Source organism: Neopelma chrysocephalum, unplaced genomic scaffold (genome assembly GCF_003984885.1).
Source record: "Neopelma chrysocephalum unplaced genomic scaffold, ASM398488v2 Primary Assembly neopelma1_79, whole genome shotgun sequence".
NCBI lineage: Eukaryota > Metazoa > Chordata > Aves > Passeriformes > Pipridae > Neopelma > Neopelma chrysocephalum.
The window spans coordinates 1,807,902-1,814,849 of NW_020897740.1; the positions used below are offsets into that span (position 1 = coordinate 1,807,902).

The window sequence follows — 6,948 nt, forward strand, 5'->3', positions numbered from 1 at the left end:
AAGAAAGATGGGGACAAACATTTTAGCAGGTCCTATAGAGATAAGTCTTAAACTGAAGGAGCACTGATTTAAGATTACATATAAGGAAGAAGTTTTTTTAAGACAAAGGTGGCAAAACACTGGCGCAGGTTGCCCAGAGAGGGATTTCTGTCCCTGGAAAAATTCAAGATCAAGTCGGACGAAGCTCTAAACAGCCTGATCTAGTTGATCTAGTCCCTACTCATTGCAGGGGTGTTGGACCATTAAAGGTCCCTTCCAAATCAAACCATTCCATGATTGTATGAAGTTTGTTTTAGATTAACTTCAAGCCATATCAATATTTCATTATTTAGTTTTAACTGCTTAGTTAGCTTTGTGCTTTTTTTCACATCAGGAAATTCACATGACCTGTTCTATTTCTGCAATGAAAAGTTACTTAACTAATATATATAAGTTACTTAACTAAGATACTCAACTAATTGTACCTTGCCGTCTATTCAAATAAATTTGTCTTTTTTGACAATTATATATGTATATATTCTGGAAGATAAATGCAGATTGAAGTACTAATATCAAAGTCGTTTTCATGGTTTCTCACAGACAAACTTCATGCATGCCAAAAATAACTACAGCATGTAGCTGAATGACAGACAGTGAATTTTTCTCTGATATAACTTAGCACATGTTTACAAACCAAGAACACAGCCCATTGTTCCATGACTTGAATTTGACTATGCCTATAACTGAAAGAATTCAACTGCTTATTCTCTAAAACAACTACTACCATATCATCTCAATAGTTAAACACCACCCCTAGGCTACAGAATAAAGATACTGACTGAGAAAGACAGAAACAATTTACAGCTATTTCACATAATTTTTCCAGGCTTTCCACAGGCTCATACAGAAAGTCAGTTGCATTTTGCTGGTATTCTAAGGGCTCCAGTAATGAAACAAATGACAACAGTGTACTTGGAAAAACTTCCTCAATGCATACTCTTGAAAAAATAACATATTGTTTTATGCAACTGTCTGACCTTTTCTGTGCCAATAATGAATCCATCTCGCTGGAGAGTTAAGGTTTCTATACATAAGAGAAGAATCATGTTCAGTGTGCATTATGATAATGCTGTGCAACACACAACAGGAGGCAGGAAGGCATAAGCAGAGGTGACAACGGAGGCAATAGTTTTCTTCCTTCAGCAAATTTCATATTTAAGTTCTTCAGCAAGAAAATAAGTATCAGACATAACAAAGGCTTACCTGACTATACCAAAAGCTTTATGCAATGTTTAAGAAAAATAATTTGCTGGAAACCTAGCCAGGGAAATATATTTTGTGGATAAAGAGTAAAACATCAGTATTCTTAGTGAACAAGCAAAAAGAGAACACTGGAGGTGATAAAGTGAGTATTGCTTTCAGGCACTGGGCAGTTCCTTCAGTGAAGTGATGTGAATTTACATTACATTTCCACAACCAATGGCTCATTTCAATTCAGGCTTTCTTCCCCAAGCTTGACCTAAAACGTCACCAACCATGAGACACAAGAAATGCAAGACAGAGGAGAGGAGAGAGACCCACTGATGCAAAGGTTTAGGTCAGTTGCAGTTTGTTTAATTTATACAGCTGGAGAACCAAGCAGAATTTGTTTCTTAAGATTTTTTTTATTTTATGAAGGGATTGGATTTTGGGTGTATAAATCATAACCACCAACCGCAAGTAAACAAAATACAGGATTTTGCAAGCTAGTTAACACTTCTTTGCATGTGAAAATATTAAATATTGATTGTATATGAAATAAAGATGTATTCAAATTGAAACACAGAAATTGGGAATGGTAATAAGCTTTGATAGTTTTACCTTAGCAGGGCTTAGTAAAGACACTGCATGTTTATTACAGATTCCCAAAGAGAATTAAGTCTATGAAGAATGGGAAACATTGAAATGCTTCAGAGAATTAGAGAAGGCACAAAAACCTTGGTATGCAACAGCAGTCATTTGGCACCAAAAGCTGAATTTGATTACATCCCATCCAGTATATTTGCTGAATACAAAATTAGTAGCCTATTCTACAGTAAAATTAAAAAAAATATATATAGAATTTGTCTTCCACCTGCTTCAGGCACACACACAAAAAAAAGAGAAACAGAAGAATCAGTTTTGAGCTGTGCACTGCATAAACTCTTACTCTGCTTAAAATTCCAAATTGTATACCCAGTGACTCTGTAAATTAATTACATGTATAGGTTTCTTACTTAGTCCAACAAATGAGTATTTTTGCTATCTGCACAAGAAAGTTCACTTGCCATCTCAATTATAAAATTGAAAAATGCCTTAACAGCATTTTAAAGTAGTTCTACATAGAAGGTTTATGGAACTAGTAATCCAAGTGTATGAAGAGTCTTATTTAAATAAGTTATGTACCTACTAGCAGAACCAAAGTTCAACATAGTACTGGAGTGAATGCCTGGGTTCAGTTTTATCTTCCTGAAAAATGGCAAGGCAGAACTGTTTGCTTTCGAAATAGAAGAGGGCATAATGGGAGAGGGCCAGAAGAGTAAATCTGGATAAACAAATGTGTTATTTAGCCCAGTTAAGTACAGAGTAATTTAGTTATACTCTGGAGATGGCAGTTAATTGTAGGAATTCAGTACAGCCAATGAGGTTTTATGAGAAGACTAGAAACTAACACAGTTAAGTATTTCTACATATTCCAGCCAGAAGGTCACTGACTACCAAAGACCTTGGTCCATAGGTGATGTGCTGATTACTATTCACTCTCTTACACATTAGATACCTTTATTGCTGTGGAGATGCTTAAAGTGCTTTTTATGGCTGCATTTGATGTTGCAGGTAATGCTATATAATTGCATTTAATACAGTCATAAACCACAGGATATTCAATTTATACTTTCTAGCTTATTAAAAAGGTTTAAACTAATTTTTTTATTTTCTGTTTTTATTGGGTTCCTACGGAACATTACGGAAAAAATACTCAGTAGTGTAACTATTTTGTACAGACCCAATGCAGATTTATTTCTCCCTAAGGCCCAGCTTCCTGAGCCAAAACATCCTCACCCTCACTGCTTTCTCTACTTTTCTACCAAGGCTGCAGCAGAACTGCCTGTTTCTCAGCCACCCAAATTCAGATAGGTGCCCTAACCCAGGTCAGTTTACTCAAATACCTCCATGAACTGATGAAGTTTTGATTAGGTAAACAGACAGTGAGGGCAACTAATTTGGCTGAACTGCCCCATATTCAGCTGGGGAGGTACACCTGGACTGCTGGCACCAGTGCTGGGCACCCCAGTACAAGAGAGACACGTCCCAGTACAAGAGAGACATGCACATACTGCAGAGGAACCAACAAGATGGGCCATTAAGACAACTAAAGGCTTGTAGTATCTGATACAGGAGAACAGGCTGAGAGAGATAGGACTGTTTTCCCTGGGGAAGAGCAAGCTTTGGGGAAATCTTATCACAGTGCATAAATACTTATGGGTCTGAGCAAAGACAACAGAGACAGACTTCTCAGCAGGGCGCAGTGACAGTGCACAAGGCAAAAACTGAATTATAGGAATATAGTTCTACAAAAAGTCCTACTTTAACTCATTAATTTTAATTAGTTTTATTATGATGTTCGCTTGTCTTTTTTTTTTTTTTAAACTGTTGGGGTAGTCAAATGCTGGACCACGTTACCCAAAGAGGTTGCAGAGTCTCAGTCTGTGGAGAGATCCAAAATACAACAGGACAGCTCTGAACAACTTGCTCTAGATGCTTCTGCACTGAGCAAAGCATGAAACCAGATGATCTCCAGAGACATCTTCCAACCTCAACCACTTTGTGAAAGATGAAATCAAGTGTGCTAAGGAGATATGATCTAATACACCGGGACAGACAAAAAGGCTCATATCCCAGAACACCCTGGTACAGAGGAAAAAGGAAAGAAAAGGCACTAGGCATTTGTTAAAAAGCCACTCATCTTCTAAGGTACTGGTTCCAGGATATGCTTGAAACTGTTAGTCAGTAGCTGCCTGGAGTCAGAAGTGGACTCGAATGCTTAGATATCCATTAATCACTGATATTTTGTTCTACTTGGGATTTTTTGTTTCTTCTTTTCCAATCAAACACCTACAGTATGCATTTGCTTTCTCCACCTCATGGATCCCTGCTTCAAACTGAGGGTGAGTAGCAAGTGAAAGATCCTACCATTCAACAGATTTTGGGAAGCACAAGAAGATGGGAGATGAGCTACAGAACACTTGGGAGATTTTGGCAGGTGGTGGCAGGCTGAGCAAGCAGGGCTTAGTCATGCTGCTCAGGAGGAACCCAGAGAGCACCTAGATAAAGGAACGTGCAACATGTTGAATGGTGGAGTTAACCAGGGAAAACATAACAAAAGGAATCACATACATTGACTAGAAACACCTAACAATGAGATGGATGGGTTTGTATCATCCTGAGAAGGGATGAGCTTCTCTGAGGTGCATTAGTGTAAAGAACAAAATGTTTAGAAAGTGTGTTGTGAGACAGCAGTTCAGCCAATTTGATCAAAGCTTGGACTGCTAAGTGTAAAATGTTGCAGGATAGAGGCAAGAGAATATCCAAAACCCATATGGACAATGACTTGCAATTGATGTTTCCTCCTTTAATCCTCTAGAGGAGAAAACAGTCACTCCATCAATACCCGATCCTGTATTAAGGTATCTGACCATGTTTCCTAGACTCCAAAAACCTCTTTGTAGCGCAGCCACCTCTGTCTTTTCCCTGAAACTGCAAATTTACCTTGAAAGAAATGGATATTTCCAAATTCTCTTGAAGAAAAGCACAGTCATCAGTCAGAAAAGCACAATCAGCTCTGATTGTAGAAAAACATGGAGAATGAGTAACTGTAATTGTCTTTATCCTTATTATACACCAGGAACATCACATGACTCCCAAGTTCCAAAACAGTTTAAAATATAACAGTATGCTGCACAATTTTGCAAGTTCCTAGTAACTATACCATCTCCTCTTGCTGGATCCAGCTGGGATGGCTGAGGGCAGACCTAGAAAATATCCTATGTGCTCTCCCTTACAGAGCTTTCTGTCCAGTGATGCAATGACCTTTCAGATACATTCAATGATCTGTACCAAGGGCTTGAAAATTCATCACTAGTCTGAGTTTAGTAAGTTCATTAGCACAATACTATAGTGTAAGAAGAAGTGCAAAACATAAGAATTATATGGAGAATTATTTGCTAAGAATTCGTTAATTCCTTCCATTTTAACCATCTGATACTTAGTAAACTACAAAATTACATACTGATTCCCACATTATCTGTAATTAGTAGTTTTAAGACCGAGGGTGCTTTATTTTTGTATTAATGACTTGATGCTTCATATTCCTAAAAATGGCTTATAGTGTTTGATTATTCCACACTTCCTTCTTATTCATTGCTTGCATTCAAAATACATAGCTGGGTTTTTGCTTAAGCATCTCAAAAGCCACTAAACAGTAGGTATTTGTAAGATGCTAGTGCCATTTCCAGTTTGTCTCAGTCAAGATCATAACCCAGTTATCTGGAATCATCACTCACAACTGAAGCCAAATTGGCAGTTCTTCAGGGTTTCTACTGAAAAAGGACTCTAAAAAAAAGTGAAATGGGATGCTAGGGGGGTGGGGGGCTGGGGAAGAACACTGCAATTTTAACAAAGATAAAACCAACTTATTTAGTTTTCACTATTGAAGTCGAGCTGTAACTTTATCCTAGCAGTAGTTATAGTTATCTTACTTTTGAAGAGGTAAAGAGGTAGACTTCTCATCACGTTGTTTCTTCTTCTATTGTACAAATCCGAAATTCATTGAACCTCCTATAAAACAAAATAGAAATTACTTTGTAGAAGGAAGAAGTGCAAGAACAGGAGAAACTCTGGATTCTTTTCAAGAATATTTCTACAGGAGTTTTCAAAATTTTTCAAATTCTTTTCAGCCTTGATTTATTGAGGGAGGTAGAATTGGCCTTTATTATTGCAATAACTTTTAATACTGGGAATAGTCACCTTTTAATTATATTAACAAGACCTGCTTGATGAGTTAGGGCAAGCCTTTGTTATCCAAACTTATTTCACAGTAATTTCCAGGAGCTCATCTGGGGCAAAAACTCATTTCTGACTTTTAGACAGTGTTTTAGTGTCAGTGCTGTTTGACCAAGAAAAAAAAGAATTTTTCTTAAGTGTTAACAGGCTTCTGGAACATACTCTGCTTTCACTTGCGCTCAATGTCATGGTGACCTTGAGAATGTACATAATTCATGGAAGCACAGTATGTTTATTGTGAGAGAATGTGCTCCCTGTTTTTTCTTGTTTGGACTCTGCTCTGTTATACCTATTTAACCTCAGAGGCTGCTAATTGACAGTAGCAACAGACACAAAGAGAAGTTAAAGCCCTTCTAGAATATTATTTTATTCTTAAAACATCACAAATCATGTTTTACAGTGCAACACTGGGAAACATCCCTAATCTTTGCAATGATTCCAGTTCCACCCCACAACTATTTCATTTTTTCATAAAGGATTTAAAAGTGACAGCAACCTCCATAGGTGGACATTTCAGCTCCAGAATATGCAGACAGATGGGTTGTGCCTCTAACCAGCAGATCACTGGAGAATCTCAAGAGTAGGCTCAAGCCATGTGCCATATCCTAGGGACCCACCCAAGAGCAATGCCTGGCCTTCAGAGCCACAATCAAACACAGCTGCCAAGATTTCAAGGAAAATCTGGGGAAACCAGTAAATGAATATATAAATATTAATAAATTATTTCTAATAATTATTAAATATTATTTTTTAAAGACCTGTTCCATTGTTTAGCCAGAGAAAGCTGTTTGACAGCACTGTGGAACTGCCCCAAATGCAGCAGGGAGGCCACCTGGTACAACACAGCATCGTGTTCCTTGTAATGTTGTAGTGCTGTTTGCATTTTACTGC

General features: G+C 37.6%; 1 long non-coding RNA gene across 1 annotated transcript; it reads right to left on the reverse strand.

Moving 5' to 3' along the window:
* Nucleotides 1-4,810: 4,810 nt before the first annotated feature.
* Nucleotides 4,811-6,732, reverse strand: LOC113970777. The gene is made up of 3 exons (XR_003535330.1): nucleotides 6,554-6,732; nucleotides 5,754-5,832; nucleotides 4,811-5,106 (listed from the first exon to the last, which is right to left on the reverse strand). It is a non-coding gene; the product is annotated as an uncharacterized LOC113970777 (long non-coding RNA).
* Nucleotides 6,733-6,948: the final 216 nt, after the last annotated feature.